This window comes from Lithobates pipiens, unplaced genomic scaffold (assembly GCF_037356315.1).
Source record: "Lithobates pipiens isolate NorthernLeopardFrog02 unplaced genomic scaffold, aLitPip1_a1.2 Scaffold_13, whole genome shotgun sequence".
Classification (NCBI taxonomy): Eukaryota; Metazoa; Chordata; class Amphibia; order Anura; family Ranidae; genus Lithobates; species Lithobates pipiens.
In genome coordinates, this window is record NW_027507718.1 from 46,240,815 (window position 1) to 46,263,357 (window position 22,543).

Genomic DNA, 22,543 nt, shown 5'->3' on the forward strand with positions numbered 1-22,543 from the left:
CTCAAAGTGGTCACTTGAATGCGTCTGCAATATGCCTTAATTTGACCCTAGGTGTCCCCTTAAGGTCATGATGGTGTATTCATATGTCCTGTGGTGCTTGTCATTAAGATGTGATTTAAATGTTGCCATCACTTTAATGGATGGCAAATCCTCCGGTCTCAGTGGTTTGAGGCACATATTTCCTAGGAGGACACTAGAGAGGTGCACTATGGTTGATTACTGTTGGAGTAATATTGGAGAATGTAAGGGGACAATAAAAGCATAAATTGGGAAGCTTAAAATCATTATTTTAGGTTTAATGTTTATTGCTTGCATTAAAAATTGTTACTACAGTTTGCTTCTGATTTTGTTGCTTACACATAATTTCAAATATAATATGACACAGCAAAACAACAGTGACTTGAGGAGTGAGATAAAAAATGTATGTAGATAGATTGATGTTGGAGTACATAATGAGTTGATATATAGGGGCCTAAAAGTTTATGATAGGAGCATTACAGTGGAACATGCAGGATGTGGAGGAGAAGGGTAGAACAAGGGAGTGCTGGAAGCCGATGGCAGCAATATAGAGGAAGCTGGAAGCAGAGATGAGGAACACTACAGATGGTGAAAAAGTACTTGGGGTGTTGGAGGCAGATATTAAGAACATTTCATGGAGACCTGGTAGACTAGAGCAGCTGTACAGAGTTGGAGCACAGATTCAGTAAAGGGGATCAGTGCATAGGGAGAACATTGGATCAGACACCAAACCTGTTGCTAAAATCTCTAAAGCTTAAAGAGGGATTCCACCAAAAAAAAAAATATTAAAAGCCAGCAGCTATAAATACTACAGCTGCTGAATTTTAATAAATGGACACTCACCTGTCCCGGGTTCCAGCTATGCCGGCAGCCGAGGCCGATCGATTGCTCGGCTCTCGGCTGCTGCCGCCACCATTCTAGGTGAGGGAATCAGGAAGTGAAGCGAATCGGCTTCACTTCCCGGTTCCCTACTGCGCATGCGCGAGTCGCGCCGCGCAATAGGAAATCTCCGCGCTGTCACTGGGACCCGTGTGTGTCCCAGCAGACAGCGCGGCAGGGCAGGAAATGGCGTAGACTCCCACCGGAGTCTATGCCCGGAAGTGGGTGTAAATACCTGTCTTTGACAGGTATCTCCACCCCCCTCCCCCCTGAAAGGTGTCAATTGTGACACCGGAGGTGGGGAGGGATCCGATCAGCGGAGGTTCTACTTTAGGGTGGAATCCCGCTTTAAGTGTTCCTGAGAATTCATCTATATACAGCTTAAACCAGGCTTTATACATTAGACACCCCAGAGGGCTTTTTCTGCTGTAATAACTTCTGCCAATCATCAACTGACAACTCTGCTCACTAATACACAACAGTTCCAGTTTCTCTGTCAGATAGAGAAGTGACAAAACTTCTCACTCAGTTGCAAATTGGTTACATGCCAGTAAGCAGGACCAGCAACTAGCATTTTCAGAGGGTGGGCTCAGCAATGGCTGCCCCCTTATTTTTTTCTCAGAACAGGTACTTTATAACTTTATGGTCCTTGATAAATAAGCCCACTGAGGTGTTGCAAACATGTTGATCTGCTAGGAAGCTTGGGCAAACCTTGTTCTAGTTTTACTGTTGACACTATTTGCTTTCCAGCAACATGATTCCATATCCAAAAACGTTATCAAGATCAGCTTTCTTGTGATAATCAATAGGATTACAACATTAGATGATCAAATGTGTGCTTTTATGGGAAAAATGCAATTAACATCCTATTAAATGAATCACAAAGCTTGTCATTATTCAGTTAAACCTTTAAACATAAAATAACTTTTTTTTTTTTTAAAACATATAAAGCCAAAAGCTGTAGTTGTATTGGAACTGTTGTGGTTGGACAATTAAAATAAATCAGCTAGGACTGTACAATTCACCAATTAATACACAGTGGTTTTGCCTCTCATAGTAGGGGGTAATTTACTCTAATGGGAACTTAATATCTCTTATTAAACAGCTCACTAATATCTTATTTTGCTTACAGTAAATTGGAGCCAGTGAAATTCTTAATCACTTATTTAAAGATGAAAGAACTGAAAAGGAAAAAAAAAATCCAATTATTTTTTTTGAATGGATATCAGCATAAAGATGAATTCTTGATGTGTTTCAAAATCCACATTTTGTTTTCCTGTTTGTGATTTAAACAGGAAACACGTTCTTGTATCTTTCAGCAAAAGGATGCATGCATTTAAACTTTATCACTATTTGTTAGAGGGGAAATTGAGATATCTGCTTCACTTCCTTCAATGGGCTCTATGAAGGGCAGTGATACCATTTGAAGCTTTGTATATTGATTTACATGACAATCAGGTTTACATACCCCATGGCTGAAATAGTGCACCATAAAACTCTTCTACGCTGCCCATAGAGTCCAATCTGAATAAAATGCAATAGAATTCAACCCTTTGAAATTCCAAGACAGATTAGATGATAAACACAAAAGGATCATTGGATATTATGGGCAACTCGGGCAGACATTTCTTCAGACATGTTTAAATACTTTTAACATTATAAAGAATAAGATATAGACATCTGCAATTAATTAAAAAAATATGTTTTCAGAATACCCGCCCAGAGTTTCATAATGATCATATTGTATCATGTTTTGGAACCATGTAGGATCTCTTCATAAGGGATGTGATAAATACAATGAGAGATACAAAACTATGAAAAGCAACCATTTGCCTAGACAAAAACACTCCTCTTTTGATGTGAACAAATGTTGAGGCACAAAAAAACTCTGATACGCAAAAAAAACAATATAAACAGACAATTAAAAGTTAAACCTAGCCAATCCTCTCACTTTTAATAAAAAACAAACACCAAGAGCAAATTTTTAATTGAACTAAGTGTTAATGTCAGGAACTTTGTTCTCTGCTTGGTCATCTTTCCTGGTCAAAAATACTTTTGTACTGAAAATTTCCATAAAAAACTTTGTAAAAGAAAGGTAAAGGTATTCTTTAGGCGTAAAAGTGGATAGATCAGAATGATGCTGGGGTTGATTTACTAAAGGCAAATAAACGGTATACTTTTTAAGTGCAGTTGCACTCATTTTCCCCAAAGCTTAGTGAATTTGGTGAAGCTCTGCTGATTTCCATCATCCAATGAAGTAAAAATGCTGTTTTTAAATTTTTTCTTATACCTGATTGGGTATTCCTTACAAAATGATGCTTCACCTCATTCTTTAATAAATGAGTGCTCAACCTGTCGCCTTCCAGGTGTTGCAGAACTACAAGTCCCACGATGTATTGCAAGGCTAAGCCCCTGTACACACGGTCGGAGATTCTGCCAACCAAATCCGTCAGATTTTGTCCGTCAGATTTAGTCTGACGGATTGTGTCCGAAACTGTTGCATACACACGGTCGGACTAAGTTGTCGAAAAATCCGATCTTTCAGAACGTGATGACGTAATTTAGTTACGATGGGACTACATTCAGGCTAGTAGCCAATAGCTTTGATGTAGGAATTTGATCTGAGCATGCGTGGCACTTGGTCCGATCAAAATTCTCTACACATGATCGGATTACGTCCGACCGGCCCAGTTGGTCGGGAAATATTTCCAACATGTTGGAAAATTGGGTCAGACGGAGATTCGGACGGAATCAGTCCGATGCATACCACACACAGTCGGATTATCTGACGACACGGTCCGATAAGACGCATTCCGACGGATTCTCCGACCGTGTGTACGCGGCATTACAGTTACAAGCATGACTCCCACAGGCAGAGTCATGATGGGACTTGTAGTTCTGCAACAGCTGGAGGGCTACGTTTAGGCTCTGGAGATAGTTTAATTGCATTTGCAAAGTGAACAGTCTATTTCCCTTTAGTAAATCATCACCAATAATATTTAACTTTGTTGCTCCTATAATCTCCTTTTTTTGGACTTTTACTTGGGAGCTTGCATGCAATAAACCTTACAAGTGCATTGCAATCATGCTATCTAAACTATATAATCACATTATAATGAAATGATGAATAATATATTGATTGCAACAGAATTACTGTGGTGTGCTTTGGAAAAGGGGGCACCCTGCGGCCCCCCCACCCCAAAGCACATTGTCCCCATGTTGATGAGGACAAGGGCCTCTTCCTGACAACCCTGGCCGTTGGTTGTCAGGGTCTGCGGACGGCTAGCTTATCAGAATCCGGGAGCCCCTTTTAATAAGGGATCCCCCAAATTCCAGCCCCCCACCCTATGTGAATGAGTATGGGGTACATCATACCCCTACCCATTCACCTGAGGAAAAAAGTGTCAATAAAAAAACACACTACACAGGTTTTCAAAGTAATTTATTAGGCAGCTCTGGGGGTCTTCTTCCAACTTTGGGGGTCTTCTTCTGACTCCTCTGCGCTCTGCGGTTATTCTCCGGCCCCTTTTCACGCTCTCTGGCCTCTTCTCCAGCTCTCCGGATCTTCTGCCGGCTCCTCCGCTAACTTCTTCCAACTCATTTGCTAGCGGTGGCCCGGTCTTCTATGTCCTTCTTCCTTCTTCCCTCTTCTCTTCTTCTGATGTTGACACAACGCTCTCTCCTGCTGTAATGCTGTGTGCAAAGTGCGTGGCCACTTATATAGGCATGATGCGTGGTCACCGGATGATGTCACACAGTAACCTCGCCCCTTATGACGTCACAGTCCCAGCATGCCCTGGGACTTGATTGGGCAGGATTTTTTTGGCGTTAACCTCCCTGGCGGTATGATTATTTCAGATTTTAGGTGCTGAAAGCGGTACCATTATTTTGCATGGAAATTTGGTGTTTTATATTGTAGACCTGTAATTCTTAGAAATAATTCACTTAAATCTGTCCAAACCAGAGTCTAATAGACATCCCAGATATGATAAAATTCTAAATATGAAATCATAAATTATATATATATATATATATATATATATATAAAAATAAATAACTATAAATAATTATAACAAATAATAATATTATAATAATAATACAAATTATTCAATAATGTAATCAAATCAAAAACACTGAAATGGGCTGAGTTGCAGAATTGTCGCTGTCAATACTTTTAGTGTTTGATGACGAATTTCCCCACAAATCACTATCGCTCAATTCTGAGTGATTCTAATTTATTATCGCTGTTTTCTAGCTGGTCTATAACCACTTTTGATGTAAGCGGACATTTTTTGGTTGCTATGGACAATCTCCAGTTTCCAGGCATAAAGAACAGTATTTATAATATAAAACTGTATGCAGGACACTGGACAAACCACTAGGAACAAAGGGGATGTGTAATTATTTGATACAGTACTGTAATCTGTAAGATTACAGTATACTGTATCTATACTGTGTATTTAACTTTTTGAATTTGGCGCCGAACTCCGTACCCGTGCGTCGCAACGCTCGCAGGGAACGGAGCTCGGCACTGTGAGAGATCGAGTGGAGGACGGCCCGCAGATCACAGCGGGCGGACATCGCTGGATCCAGGAATACCAAGGTAAGTAAACCCCTCCATGGATCCAGCGATGTGGTCCCGAGTATACCGCTTATGGTATTTAAATCTTACCCCGAGCCAGACTCAGGAATACCACCAGGGAGGCTACAGCTTTAGTATTTCCCACTGTGGCCACTGGTTCTGGATACTTTTGATGGCACTGTTTTACCCCATCCTGAAATTACTAGGCCAATATTCTTTATCTACTTATGATAACAGGTACTACTTTTATTTTACCTTGGAACCTTCAAGCTCCAGGCCCCGATTTGGGACTACAAAATCTAGAGAGAACCAAAATCCTCAGCTTTCCTCAGAAAGGACAATGTGGAACTTTGCATTAAGGCTTAATGCGAATCCTGTGTAATTTTCCACAGTTGCAGGGCTTCGCACTGTCACAATATTTATAAATCTTTTTACAATATTGTTCTAACCTATATCTATATACTTATATATCTACATTGTGGCAGTCATATTTGCTTATTTTGCTCATTTTGTACTGTATATACTGTTTACCTCACAGTATTTTACAATGTTTACACTTTACTGCTGTTTGTCACAAGGCAAACATAGGAAACAGCTGCCTCATAAAAAACAATCTACTCACAATGTAGTTAATATCTTATCTCAGAAGTTCTCAATAGGAGTACACATTGCACATAGCCACAAAAGCTCTCTCTAGTTGCTCATCTGTAAATCTTTATATGTACATCTCATCTAAACTTTCAGTTTAAAAGGAACTAAATACATTCTGGGTGCAACAAAACAAAAGTTGTTCAATATCTTATAGCGCTTGGGTTTTAAATAACAAAAAGCATGCTTGTAAAATCTGTGCAGTGCACATTGTTATTTGTAATATACTCTGAAGGGATGTTCATACTGGTGCTTTGTAAAACATGATATGTGATTTATGAAAACACATTTCATGTTTTAACGCATTTTGCTAAAATTTAACCCCGCACACACGTATTTTAGATGCATTTTGCATGCATTTTCATCCCTGGTCACAAAAAAAAAACACTTTGAAAAATGTGTGGAACATTTTTGATGTGTTTTTTGTGTATTTCTATTGACTACAATGGAAGGTGCATTTTTTGGTGCATTTTTCAAACAGAGCCAAAAAGATGAAGAAAGCAGGACCTTTCAGAAAGACATCGCTTTTTAAAAAACGCAGCGGAGAAAAGTGAACAGATACAATTTAAAGGAAGCTATTTTGCACATGCTTTTGTTGAGCTGGAAAGGTGCCTTTTAGTGTGGCAAAAGCACACCAGTGTGAACAGACCCTAAGGCTCGTTTCACTCAGGGGCGACACGACTTCAGGACGACTTTGTGAGGCAACTTGGAGACGACTTGAACACGACTTTTAGACACGACCTGGGGCGACTTACAAGCCGCCCCAGGCCAGGCGACTTTTGCCGTGGCCAATCAGAGAATGAGCTCTGAAGGGGGAACTCCACGCCAAATTTCAGAAAAAAATTGGGCGTGGGTTCCCCCTCCGAGAGCATACCAGGCCCTCAGGTCTGGTATGGATTCCAAGGGGAACCCCCTACGCCGAAAAAACGGCCTGGGGGTCCCCCCCAGATCCACACCAGACCCTTATCCGAGCACGCTACCGGGCCGGCCAGGAAAGGGGGTGGGGACGAGGGGGCGCCCCCCCTCCTGAGCCATACCAGGCCGCGTGCCCTCAACGAGGGGGGTGCCTTGGGGGAGGGGGGGCGTGCGGACCCCCCTCCCCAAAGCACCTTGTCCCCATGTTGATGAGGACAAGGGCCTCTTCCCGGCAACCCTGGCCGTTGGTTGTCGGGGTCTGTGGGCGGGGGGCTTATCGGAATCTGGGAGCCCCCTTTAATAAGGGGGCCCCCGGATACCGGCCCCCCACCCTATGTGAATGAGTATGGGGTACAATGTGCCCCTACCCATTCACCTGTAAAATAAAGTACCAAAAAAACACAACACACAAGATAAAATAGTTTATTGCACAGCTCCGGGGGTCTTCCGTCTTCGGGGGTCTTCTCGCCGGACTCCTCCGCTATCTTCTTCTAGCTCTTTTGCTAGCGAAAGGAGCCCGGCTTTCTTCCTCGCCGCGGCCATCTTCTTCCGACTTCGGGGGTCTTGTCCCCCTCTTCGGTTCTTCTGCCGCTGTCGCCGTCACCGCCCCCGCCTTCCGTTCTTCTTCTTCTCCTGGAGATGTTGACTCGACGTTCTCTCCGGCCGCAATGCCAGGGACGCGCTGCGCAGCGACTTATATAGGGACAAGGGGCGGGGTCATCGGTTGATGTCACATGGGTTGATGTCACATAGTGACCCTGCCCCCTTACGATGTCACAGTCCCGGAGGATGCTGGGACTGTCGTCATGTGACATCAACCCATGTGACATCAACCGATGACCCGCCCCTTGTCCTTATATAAGTTGCCGCGCAGCGCATCCCTGGCATTGCGGCCGGAGAGAGCGTCGAGTCAACATCTCCAGGAGAAGAAGGAGAAGAAGAAGAAGATAAACGGAAGGCGGTGACGGCGACGACGACAGAAGACCGGGCCACTGCCTGTAAAAGAGCTATAAGAATGCGCGGTGGCCCGGCAGAAGAACCGAAGAGGGGGACAAGACCCCCGAAGTCGGAAGAAGAGGGCGGCGGCGAGGAAGAAAGCCGGGCTCCTCCGCTAGCAAAAGAGCTAGAAGAAGATAGCGGAGGAGTCCGGCGAGAAGACCCCCGAAGACGGAAGACCCCCAGAGCTGTGCAATAAACTATTTTATCTTGTATGTTGTGTTTTTTTTGGTACTTTATTTTACAGGTGAATGGGTAGGGGTACATTGTACCCCATACTCATTCACATAGGGTGGGGGGCCGGTATCCAGGGGCCCCCTTATTAAAGGGGGCTCCCGGATTCCGATAAGCCCCCCGCCCGCAGACCCCGACAACCAACGGCCAGGGTTGTCGGGAAGAGGCCCTTGCCCTCATCAACATGGGGACAAGGTGCTTGGGGGTGGGGGGGGCGCACGCCCCCCTCCCCCAAGACACCCCCCTCATTGAGGGCCACGTGGTACGGCTCAGGAGGGGGGGCCGCCCGCTCGTCCCCACCCCCTTTCCTGGCCGGCCGGGTAGCGTGCTCGGATAAGGTCTGGTGTGGATCTGGGGGGGACCCCCACACCGTTTTTTCGGCGTAGGGGGTTCCCCTTGGAATCCATACCAGACCTGAGGGCCTGGTATGCTCTCGGAGGGGGAACCCACGCCAAATTTTGTTCAGAAATTTGGCGTGGAGTTCCCCCTTCAGAGCTAATAATTCTGTCAAAGTCGCCTCCGTATAGACAGAGATCCGACTTGGAGGCGATCTCCATTGAAATCAATGGGTACAAGTCGCCTACAAGTCGGATTGAAGTAGTACAGGAACTTCTTTTGAAGTCGGAGCAACTTCAGTAGCGTGCATTAAGACGGCTCTCATTCACTTACATTGATTTTTAAATGTTGTCCGACCTGAGGCGACTAGGGGCGACCTGAAGTTGGATCTGTGTCGCCCCTGTGTGAACCGAGCCTTTATGTTATGTTTGGTCATACTACATTTGGTTAGAGGATAATACCTTTAAGGCCTCATGCACACTGGACATTTTTGGATGTTTTTACAGCTGCTGTTTTTGGCTTCAGATATTTTTTTCTACAGTCGATAAACTCTCCAGCATGTTATCCTATTTGTCCATGCAGCTCACCAGTGTTTTTTAACACTTTTATTCCTTACTAATAGCAGGGGGGTGGTTTCTGTCTAAAAATGCTAACAAAAACACGAAAAAATGCTAAAAAACATGAAAAAACGCTGACAAACGTGAAAAACTCACTACAAAGCTACTGCCATTTTTTATAACGTTTTTAGAACATCCAGTGTGCATGAGGCCTTAAAGCTACCTGCAGCATATTTCATGCAAGCTTTTGAGGCACAAGGCTCTTTAGTTGGAATGTTAACCAACTATCAAGCTGATGATGCTAATATATTGTCTGAATATTTAATATGAAATACATTTTTTTAAATATTTCTGAATATATTATTTAATTGAGCAAGTGTGTTTTTAAGCACATATTGTGCCCCTGATTGGTAATGGATAGAAAAACTAATTACATTCAATGTTGCAACCCTTGCCTTTTCTATTTTCCCTGTTTACCTTATTCATTGCTAATGCTAATTGTTCATTGGAAACATGTCTCTTTTTATAGTTCCCTGTACCTTATAGAAAAAGTACTGCAGACCTCTTGCACTTTAACACTGATGTAATCTAAACATAATGGCAGCCCTGGGAAAAGCTATCAAGTATCAAAGATCAATTATGTTCTGAGCAATACAGACAAGCTTGTAAGCTGCTTTAATTTACAAAAAGCAACGCAAGTGATTTGTATATGTATGATGGATGTGAACAGGATACATGCAAGGTCCAAAGTGTGTGTGTGTATACGTGTGTGTGTGTATATGTATATATATATATATATATATATATATATATATATATATATATATATATATATATATATATATATATATATATATATATATATATATATATACACATACATACAGTATGTATCCTATATTACCAAAATTATTGGGACACCTACCTTTACATGCACATGAACTTTAATGGCATCCCAGTCTTATTACATAGGGTTCAATATTGAGTTGGCTCACCCTTTGCAACTATAACAGCTTCAACTCTACTGGAAAAGCTGTCCACAAGGTTTAGGAGTTTGCATATGGGAATGTTTAACCATTCATCCAGAAGAGCATTTATGAGGTCAGGCACTGATGTGGAGGAGAAGTACTGGCTCGCAGTCTCCAATTCTTCCCAAACCTGTTCTATCAGGTTGAGGTGTAGGCCAGTCAAGTTCCTCCACCCCAAACTTGCTCATCCATGTCTTTGTGGACCTTGAATTCTTACCTTAACCCAATAGAACACCTATGAGATGATTAAGTGTGTGGAGACTGCGAGCCAGACCTTCTTGTCCAATATCAATGCCTGACCTCACAAATGCGCTTCTGGAAGAATGGTCAAACATTACCATAGACACGCTCCTAAACCTTGTGGACAGTCTTCCCGGAAAAGCTGAAGCTTTTATAGCTGCCAATGGTGGCCCAACTTAATACTGAACCTTACAGATTAAGACTGGGATGCTATTAAAGTTCATGTGTGGATAAAGGCAACTTCTGGTAATGTATGATTTATATATATATATATATATATATATATATATATATGTGTGTGTGTGTGTGTGTGTATGTACAGTATATACAGTATGTGAAGTTAGTGTGACACCACTGCAAACATGAAACCATCTATGAATCTGTGACATCAAATGCAACATAACAAAGCACTATGTTCATAATTGAAAAAATATGTGCGCCCCAGCATCTGTACAAATCAAGGAAAATCAAGAAAGTGTGCAAATATAACTTTTCATCTTTTTTCCCTTCTCCTGTATGCCTTTGAGAGCTATACTGGGATCGTCAACTATTATACCACATGAATAGACAATTTTACAATCCTTAGGTGCCATACTCCTGAAACCAAGTTCTTAGAGTTCAACAAGGACCGAAAAGGAATACTCTTGTTTGAAGGAGTTCCAGGGATACTGTCATATACAGCATGAATGGAGAACATTGATTTTTCCCTTTATTCTTGGCACACTTGTTTTGTACTTGTTTCCAGATATTGAATGTATGTGTTTGTACATGAAATTACATTACATGATTTTAATGTCAGAAGTGAATAAGCCAGCTATGAAGATATGAGCAAACTAACATATATATACATGAAGGTCCACTTATATGTAAAGTCATCCTATCAGTTTCATAAATAGAAATCTATGCAGAAACTTTTACATTTGGGTCCAGAAAAATGTCGTCGTCACTCAACAAATATAATATAATTTCTACAAGGCTAGCGGTATATCAGTGGTTATTAGGATGGTTGATATAATTAGGTTGGCAACATGTAGCAACATGTATCATAGAGAAAAAGGTATTGTGACTCAGATTTTAAGTCTAGACATTCTTCACTTTACATCTTATAACAGATCTGATATTATCACATCGAAATTGGTGTTTAAAACTTTTGTTTCATCTTCAAGTTGATGACAATAAAGTGAGCAAATCATTTATCTCTGCCACATAGCAGCATTATGTGTTAGTGAGTAAGGAAAGTTCTGGCATTTTTGACTTTACCATATTTAATTTCAATAAACTCAAAAAAAATATTTTTAAGCAAACATGAACCAGCAATGGATAGAAAAAAAAGATCCCTTATATGGGTGTCACTTACGTATTGTTGGATGCTCCTCAACTATTACAGGATCTAGAATGACACAAACATATTGCAATCAATGTAAAGTTGCACAAATAGGTTAGGAGCTAATGCACAGTCTTTTATTAGTTTCCGATGAGGACAGAGAAACAACAATTTGAAACATTATGAAAAAACATTCTATCTTCTAAATAGACCTAATAAAAAGATCCAGTCAATGGATTACAATGCAGTCATTTTGCTTTTACTTAGATATCCTTTGCTTTATATATATTTTTTACACGGTGTAAACAACTATATGTCGATGTAATACATTTTACATTTTTAAGTTGAAAACATTTTTTACTTGCTTTATACTTCCTAAATACATTTATATTACATTAAACAGCTGTTTGGATGCAACTGTATAAAAAAAAAAATTCTCTCCCTTTCCATCTTCTATACTGCTCTACAAATAAATTTTCCATTGTAAACTACAGTGAAAACTTAAGCAGGACATAGAAAATGCTTGTCACTTGAAAGTGAACTCATTTTCGGCATAACAGGTTTTGGGAGCCCCCTGCTGAGGAGAACAGTGTTAGATAACCATGATATTTGTTGATAGACGTCATGCCAGTCCAGCTGTCAGGAACACAGCTGTTGTGTTTCCTTCTGAGTGATCAGTACTGCCAGTACCCTCCAGCTACTGTGTTTTCTGATAAGGTCCAGTGGAGAGTTGAAAAGGAACTAAACACTTGGCTTCTAATGGTAAAACAAAGATTTCAGAACAAAATTGCATTTTTGTCATTGTCCCCATGTCGTACAGTGGAATTGGCTGCATTGGTTCAAGTGCACTGGCTGAGAGGAAGTCACAATGGAACTGCTCCCCCTGGTGACTGTTAAACTAGAATTTTCACTTTATTGGAGTGCATGTCGTGCAGACATTCCCTTGCATAATTTATCAGAGCACAAAAAAAATGGACTGAAAAAGCATCTCAGAGCAATGCTTCTGCTTTTTTTTTTTTTTTTTTTTAGAAAAGCATGTTTACTAAAAAAAATGCAGAGGATGCAAATTCTTTCTGCTCTGGTTCTGTGCACATTACAGCTGAAAATGTGATCATCATCAGGTTGATTAATGCCAAACAAAACATAAGGATGATATGAATGTTTTCAAACATCTTCATTTTGGTGTTCAATGATTGGTTTTAATGTAGAACTGTGAGTTAAAATGAATAGAACAACAGAAACACATAGAACTTTTTTTTTTACTTCTATCAGTGGTAGATCATTACTTTGCATTATTTGCATTATAATAATGATAGTTATTCTAGAAGTGACAAAACCTGATAAAAAAGCTTTAACCACTTGCTTACTGGGGACTTAAACCCTCCTCCTGCACAGACCAATTTTCAGCTTTCAGCGTTGACGCACGTTGAATGACAATTGTGCGGTCATACAACACTGTACCTAAATTAAATTTTTATCATTTTGTTCCCACAAATAGAGATTTCTTTTGGTAGTATTTAATCACAGCTGGGATTTTTATTTTTTGCTAAACAAACAAAAAATATGGAACATTTTGAAGAAAAAAATCATGTTTAATAATTTGTTATAAAATTTTGCAAAGAGATAATTTTTCTCCTTCATTGATATGCGCGGATGAGGTGGCACTGGTGGGCACTGATAGGCTGCACTGATGGGCACTGATAGGCACAGTTAAGATGACTCTGATATGTAAACGGTGTGATCCTGCCCCCTCTGACATCACAGGGAAAGCCATAGGGAAGCCTCCGTGCATCAGAGGGGGGCAAGGTCACCGGGTGGCCCCCGCCCTCTGTTATATAACAAGTGTCAGAAGAACAGAAGCATCACACGGAAGAAGACTCCCACTGAGGCGGATCGTGCTGATGGAGCGGAGAAGAAGCCGGAGCAAGATGCGGGACGAGAAGAGCGGAGGAAGAAGAAGATGAAGAAGAAGATGGAGAAGAAGAAGAACACTGAAAGAAGACCAGAAGAAAGAAGATGGAAGAAGAAGCTGAAAGAAGAAGAAATTAATAAAGGACTTGTCAAAAACCGTCTCTTGTGTTTTTTAACCCTTTTGACACTTTTTTGTGAAATAGTAGAGGTACATTTGTACCCCATCACCAATTCACACAGGGGGGCCCGGAATTTGGGGGTCCCCTTGTTAAAGGGGGCTTCCAGATTCTGATAAGCCCTCCACCCACAGACCCCCAGAACCACCAGGCAAGGGTTGTGGGGATGAGGCCCTTCTGCCCATCAACATGGGGACAAGGTGCTTGGGGGCCACTACCCCAAAGCTCCCTTCCAATATTAAGGGCATGTCTTGTACAGTTAAGGAGGGGGGCTCTCTCTCTCCCCCCTCTTTTCCTGCGGCCTGCTAGGTTGCGTGCTTGGATAAGGGTCTGTTATGTATTTTTGGGGGGACCCCACCCCATTTTTTTTACATTTTGATGCGGGGTTCCCCTTAAAATCTATACCAGACCTGAATGGTCTGGTATGGATTTTGAGGGGACCTCATGCCATTTTTTTGGGGGCGTGGGGGTTCCCCTTAATATCCATACCAGACCTGAATGGCTTGGCATGGAATTTAGGGAGACCCCCACACATTTTTTTTAAAATTCTGATTTGGGGTTCCCCATGCCATTTTTATCAATGAACTGTTATGTGTATTGTTGGACCCACAATTCATTATAGCCGCGAGTAGTTTTAAATGGCTTTTTTTCCTTTAGAAATGTAATTTTGCTGTCAGTTCTAAACATGGGAAACATGCGCCACTTTACAGGCATACTATAGACACTCCCCAGGTATGAAATTTAAAGGAATATTACACTTTTATTGTTTCACTTTAAGCATTATTAAAATCACTGCTCCCGGAAAAACTGAAATTTTTAAAACTTTTTTTGCATTGATACATGTTCCCTGGGGCAGGACCCAGGTCCCCAAACACTTTTTATGACAATACCATGCATATAAGCCTTTAAAACAAGCACTTTTGATTTCTCCCATAGCCTCCCTAGCGGTAATCCCGAGTATGGCTCGGGTTTGGAATTTACTAGCAGGAGCGGTACCCCCGAGCCAGACTCGGGATTGCACCGCTGGATGCAGGGGAGGACACAGTGAGACTTACTTACCTTGTCCCCTGGATCCAGCGATGTCCCCCGCGCTGTGTGATCGAGCTGTCCTCCGCTCGATTCACAGTGCTGAATGCCGCCGAGCTCCGTTCCCTGCGACGTTACGGCGCACTGGAGCGGAGAACGGCGGCAAATTCAAAAAAGTAAAAACACACAAAACACACACAGTACTGTAATCTTACAGATTACAGTGCTGTATTAACCACTTCCCACCCGGCCAATGCACATATACGGCCGGGTGGGAGCCATCTACTTCTGATAGGACGTTCAGGAACATCCTTCAGAAGGAGCGGCGCGATCACGATGTGCTCGTGTCACCCGGACACGGCGCATCTCAGATCGGCAGGAGGGCTCTGTGATTGGCCCTTCTGATCACATGACGGCCGTGTCCAATCACGGCCGTCATGTGATGTAAACAAACAGCCGGTTGCTAGGCAATCGGCTCCTCCTCTCCTCACACAGAAGTCATCGCTGAGGAGAGGAGAGCAGATCGCTGCAGCCGGCGGTTGATCAGTGAGTATGAGCTGTTTTTTACAGCTTTTTACTCACTGATCATCAGTCTAGTGTAAACACACAACACACCACACAGTATAAACACAATGTCCCCACATATGTCCCCAAAACATACATGTCCCCAAATAATAAAAACACGTGTCCCTAATAATAAAAACATGTCCCCCACATATGTCCCACTAAAATCACATGTCCCAATGATTTTCTACACACATATGTACGTGATCACCTGCACACATATGTACATGATCATTTGCGTACATATGTCCGTGATCACACAAACCAATTAGTATACACTTAACTGAATTTTTTTTACCAAAAACATGTAGCAGAATACATTGTGGCTTAAATTTATGACAAAATTAGATTTTATTGGATTTTTTTTAAAATAGAAAAAATAAAATTTTCAATTGTCACTGAAAGCGCTAGAGCGATGAATGCTGAAAATTGGGCTGGGAAGGAAGGGGGCGAAAGTGCCCTGTATTGAAGTGGTTAAAAATTACAAACCCCCTTTGTCCCTAGTGGTCTGTGCAGTGCCCTGCATGCACTTTTATATTATAAATACAGTGTCCCTTTTTCAGTGTTTTAGGATTTGATTACATTATTGAATAATTTTTATTATATTATAAACTTTATCATACCCGGGATGTCTGCTAGACTCTGGTTTGAAGAGATTTAAGAGCGTTATTCCTAAAAATTACAGGACTACAAAATAAAACGTCAGATTTCCATGCAAAATAATTGTACCGCTTTCAGCACCTAATTCCAGACTGGTTAAAGGGTGTTCCGCGGCTTTCGAATTTGCCGCGAACACCTAAAATTGTTTGCTGTTCGGCGAACTGGTGAACAGCCAATGTTCGAGTCGAACATAAAGCCCATCCCAAGTCAGGTGTATGAACTCTTACCCACATTGAGATTTTGGAATATAACTATTATAGATGTGCAAAGATATTAGATGACAGTCACCTGGTCAGACTGTTTTCAGATGAATGTCCACAGAACACCTATAGGCCTCACCAGCCCATGTTTTTTGGGGGAGGAACAGTTGGATATGTTGGAAATATTTTCATATGGCTTATGATTACTCCCAGTAAACTTGCACTAGCGGTGTCTGCAGAATTCATTCTCCTCCATGCTACATAGGCTAAATATAAAAGATCACACCATATTACCATGTTAGGATGGCTGGATTTGCACAGACTGCCATTCTGTAATACAGTATGTATGGTAGCCTAACATGTGCCAATTAAGCATTTTGCTAGCATCTTGCAACTTGCCTACTAACATTTGTCAATCATAGAATATACTAGTTCTGCCCACAAAAATGCAATTTCCAGCATAGTTATGCAAGCCAAATGCTATGGTATCCGGTTGTATTTTTCTATATACAGGATAGTAGTCACTAATAAAGTGTCAGTGGTAGGCTGGTGCCTTCCTCCTGAAAGTATCCATTTTATAATAGTCACTGGACTTTCCTACTCAGCAGTAAGAATGAGAGTAGCTGTAAGCCAGAACTAGCAACAGTGACACTTACCTGAATTATACCATTAAGGCTTATATATATATATATATATATATATATATATATATATATATATATATATATATATAATTATATATAAATATATATATATATATAGTGGGGACAGAAAGTATTCAGACCCCCTTACATTTTCACTCTTTGTTATATTGCAGCCATTTGCTAAAATCATTTAAGTTAATTTTTTTCCTCATTAATGTACACACAGCACCCCATATTGACAGAAAAACACAGACTTGTTGACATTTTTGCAGATTTCTTAAAAAAGAAAAACTGAAAGATCACATGGTCCTAAGTATTCAGACCCTTTACTCGGTGGGCAACTCAATATTGAACCCTACAGACTAAGACTGGGATGCCATTAAAGTTCATACCAGTGTAGTGTCAGGAATCCTAATACTTTTATTGGCTACTAAATTTAAGAATAAACACATAGGATATCTTAAGACAAATAATCATAATTCAGTGTGTGCTAAAGTCAGACTACTATTAACCGATTGCCGACCGCCTCACACCGATATACATTGGCAGAAGGGCTCGTACAGGCAAACTAACGTACCTGTACGTTGCCCTTTAAGAGGCAGGCCGGTGGGAGCATGGGTGCCCACAGCAGGGTCCATGAGTCAGGTCACGGGTCCTGTGGACTCGATCGCCGCGGGGATACCCGCGATTGTCTCATGGAGAGGAAGAACAGGGAGATGCTAATGCAAACAAGCATCTCCCCGTTCTGCCTAGTGACAGTGTCACTGATCTCTGCTCCCTGTGATCGACAGCAGAGATCACTGACGTGTCACACATAGCCACACCCCCCCACAGTTAGAAACACTCCCCAGGACTCACTTAACCCCTTAACTGCCCCTTAATGGTTAACCCCTGCACTGCCAGTGTCATTTACACAGGAATCAGTGCATTTGTATAGCACTGATTGCTGTATAAATGACAAAGGTAGGCTGGTGCCTTCCTCCTTAAAGTATTTGTATACTTTATATATATATATATATATATATATTTGTATACACAGGAATTGCTATATAAATGACAATTGTCCCAAAAATGTGTCAAAAATGTCCGATGTGTCCTCCATAATGTCACAGTCACGATAAAAATCACTGATCGCCGCCATTACTAGTAAAAAAATAAAAATAATAAAAATGTCATAAAACTATCCCCTATTTTGTAAATGCTATAACTTTTGCGCAAACCAATCAATAAACGCTTATTGTGATTTTTTTTACCAAAAATATGTAGAAGAATATGTATCGGCCTAAACTATTTTTGGGGGATATTTATTATAGCAAAATGTAAAACATAATGCATTTTTTTCAAAATTGTTTTTCAATTTTTTGTTTATAGCGCAAAAAAAACCACAAGGGTGATCAAATACCATCAAAAGAAAGCTCTATTTGTGGGGAAAAAGAACGTCAATTTTGTTTGGGAGCCACGTCACACGACTGTGCGACTGTCAGGTAAATCGACACAGTGCCGAATCACAAAAAGTGGCCTGGTCAGGAAGGGGGTCAATTCTTCCAGGGCTGAATTCTAACCAGTGCTTAAATGGATACCCATTGGTTTCCTTAAGTTACTACACTTACAAATTAGAAATACAGAAAATCATTCTTTATTGAATAAAGCTTTAAGGTATATTTGCTCTTTTTGCAACCACTTAAACATCATCAATACTCTATGGAAACTCACCGACCACCAGTGATACTATAGCCTACTGGGTTTCCTGTTGCTTTTCATTTAAAAATACTGCTGATGACACTTCTCATATTGGCGGTTCATACTGAGATTTATGATAAATGTGGCTTTGTGACAAGATAAGACTTCACATATGTATGCCTAAATAAAGAATAATGGGTTCCTTTCACTTGTGAATTACTCAAAGTTGGCATTATGCAGAAAGTGGAGATTGAACATCCAGGCATACATATACAGTGCTAAAACTGTGACAAGAAAAATGACTTAAAACAATGCTCATACTGTTACAGAGAAAAAGAAAAGCCCCGTTGCTCAGCATGACATGAAAACAATATTGTGTATGGCATATTATTATCAGCATGGAGGCATGGTTATCTGTTGTATGTGGATGCCCTTTAAAAGTGACAGTCACCAATAACGCTGTATGGGAATGTTCAAGGATACCACAGCTCTAATAAGGGTGAGGGTATGTGTCAGACAAGACTCAACCGAGGCACATGTTTTCAGAGTATACAGTAGATCAAGATAAATATCATTTTACCACAAGTGACAGCAAAGAGTTTCAAACAATCCTGCTGCAAACTGACAGATAATATATTTATGGCATGACTCACAACTGAGCAGTGACATGGACATTCAATGTAGCCATTTATTATTTACTGATCGCTAAAATTAGATTGGAACAAAAACAATGTCACAACTTTATTAATTCCTTCTTTTAAACAGACAAATTGTCCATTGTATTTTGAATTTTAACTGATTTTTAGGTTAATAAAATAGGACTGAAGAAAGTATAAACGTAAACCTGTTACGAGTCACTTTTTCTTATTAATTATATGTTATTTATGATAAATAAATAAATACATATCTTCATATTTAATGATTGTTATTAATTGAGAGGACTAATGTCAAGCCAAATCATTGTAGGTTCATCTTTTATATATTCAAAATGTTCAATTTTTCCCTCTATGTCCCCTTAAAAGCAATACAAAACAATGCTGGAAGGAGAATGAAATGATAAAATGCACTCCATTTGCCACTAAAGGATTTAAAAAAAAGCTGTTTCTCATTTCTGACAGTTGTTCATATACTTTCCAATATATTTTGCAATATTCTGCATAAACATCGAATGAAATATTTATGGAGATACAAATGTAATTGCCATTTTGCCAAAGGCTTTATAGATAAAAATATTTCACTTCAATATAAATATGAGAAACTATTAAAAACTAAATGAGGTTAAATATATGCTAAAGTTTGCAGATGCAATGCTTGTGAAATGATGCATTTTTTTCTATCTCGATCTTTGATATCTAGTTTATTATTGATTTTTGTAAATTAAAGTGCTTTCAGAGCATAGTACCCAGACATATAACTAAAAATCTAGGTTTCATTTTTCCTAATGCCCCATACACACTATCAGATTTTCTGCTGATTGTTTCCTTCAGATTTACCAAAACCATATAGTGCGAGGGCCTGTCTGATTGCATACACATTGAAACGCCTTAAGGTTTGACCTCATATTATATGGTTTTGGTAAATCTGAAGGAAAAACTCAACAGAAAATCTGATAGTGTGTATGGGGCTTTAAAAGTACAATACTGGCTTATTATGCCAACAGCCTCAATATATTAGGACACACAATTTACTGAGTGCGCTGCCTTTCAAGTGTTAAATCAAAATAGTGCACACATGATTGTGTCAATCCAAAATTATATATGTGAAGCTGCTACTAGCATCAGTATTGCCCTGTACACACGGTCGGACATTCCGATGAAAAAAACCTGTCGGATTTTTTTCAGACTGATTTTGGCCCAAACTTTTCTTGCATACACACCGTCGCACAAAGTTGTCGGAAAATCCAATCGTTCAGAACGAGGTGACATAAACCATGTACAACGGGACTATAAAGAGGTCAGTAGCCAATATCTTTAATTTAGCACTAGCGTCTCATAACTTATTCTGTGCATGCATGATCGGAATTTAAACAATCGGATTTTTTTGTCGGAAAATTTTAGATCCAGATCTCAAACTTTGTATGTCGGAAATTCCAACAGAAAAAGTCAGATGGAGCCCACACACGATTGTAATTTCCGACAACACAATCTGATCACACATTTTCCATTCGAAAGTCCGACCATGTGTACAGGGCATTAGTGTTCCTGCGTAGAGCTCAAGTATAATGTAACATATGTATGATACTGCGCTGCTGTATTCTAATGTTAGGGTGCCTATAACTATCAATACTGTATACTAATATGTGTACTGTGATTCTTAAATGCTCATGCATATAAAAAAACATCAAATAAATGAGTAACCATGAATCCTAATGCCTACAATACATAAAATTGATTACCACCTGTGCAACATAAAAACAAATAGTCCCATTGTTTAAAAAACACAATAATAAGTCAGTGCAGTTTAGTGTTGTATTTACCACCACTTCACTAATGGTGTAAATCTTGTTTCAAAAAATAACCAGCACGCCAATCTCTCAATGCTTTCTGTGGTTTTAAATTTCTCACATTGTGTGTCACAGTAGTGCTAAATGCTCACAGAACTCTCACCTCCAGGTTGATGTTATAAAGCCTGTATATTATAATCCTCCAAGAAAATGATAAAGACCAACTCCTCTATACCTCAAGGGGCTCTCCGTTTGGCCTTCCTGTGGGTTTCAATATAGGGGTATGTGGTACATTTAACCACTTCCCACCCGGCTTTTGACATATTGATTTCTGGGAAGTGGTTCTGTTATCCTGATTGGGCATCATATGGCGTCCAGCAGGATATCATGCCAGCGCACCCACTGGGCCATGCAGAGCCGCGATTGTGACAGTCTGACAGGCCGCACCTCCGATTGTGATAAGAAGCCTCTGGAGGCTTCTTACCCCGTGATCAGCTGTGACCAATCACAGCTGATCATCGTAAGAACCAGGAAGTGCCGATAAATGGCATTCCTTGGTTTGCGCTGACAGGGAGAGCCGACTGGCGGCTCTCCTTGTCAGAGGGGGGTATGTGCTGATAATCAGCAAACTGATTATCAGCACAACCCCCATCAAATGTACCCATAAGCTGCCAATCGTTGCCCAGTCAGTGCTCCATCATAACCCCCTGCCAGTGCCCGATAAAGTGCCAATCAGTGCCCACCACAGTGCAAATCAGTGCCCACCACAGTGCCAATTAGTGTCCATCACAGTGCCAATCAGTGCCCAGCATTAACACCTGTCAGTACCTGCCCAATCAGTGCTGCCCATCAGTGCCATCTATTAGTGTCCATCAATATAATACAATGATATTCCTGCGCTACCAAATGTGTGCATTTTTTAACAATATGCTGCAACGCTGAAGGAAATATCAGAACCCAGAAAATATATACAGTGAAGGTAGTGCTGCGCTATGAACCTAAATACTGTGTGTAATAAAGTGCAAAGGTGCTCAATGAAAGATATGGTTGAAAGAGACAATGTTCAAAGGTCAATATATATCCAGTCCTAGGCAGTATAAAAACGTGTTGCATGCCCTGCAATTTCTTTGGATAAAACAATAAAAGTGTATCAATAAGACAATAAAAGTATATCAAACACTAAAAAGATTCTTCGTAGAACAGTGATAGGAAATATATCCATATGGTGTGCACATGAAGTGAAAAAACGGTGCTCAAAAAGATGGTGCACTACTATTGCAATAAATCCTGAAGGAATAGGTAAAATCCTAAAAGACATATAAAAAAGATTCTTCCATATAGGTATATGTGGCACATGTTCTTATAGGTGAAAGCAAAAAAGATAAGTAGTGTCCATATAAGGTGCAAGGTAAGTAAGTGGCTGTATATTAGCAGTGTCAGCATAAAATGACAAAGTGCTGGTGCTGGTGACAATCCTCTGGC

The 22,543-nt window shown here is 40.5% G+C and overlaps 1 protein-coding gene across 23 annotated transcripts in view; it reads right to left on the reverse strand.

The window, feature by feature from the left end:
- Positions 1-22,543, reverse strand: part of PTPRD (protein tyrosine phosphatase receptor type D) — a 2,297,910-nt gene that overhangs the window by 952,893 nt on the left and 1,322,474 nt on the right. For all 23 annotated transcript variants that reach the window (XM_077475060.1, XM_077475071.1, XM_077475065.1 and 20 more), the window contains exon 8: positions 11,791-11,823. The gene's annotated coding sequence lies outside the window, so the exon portion shown is untranslated. The remainder of the gene's footprint in view (positions 1-11,790; positions 11,824-22,543) is intronic.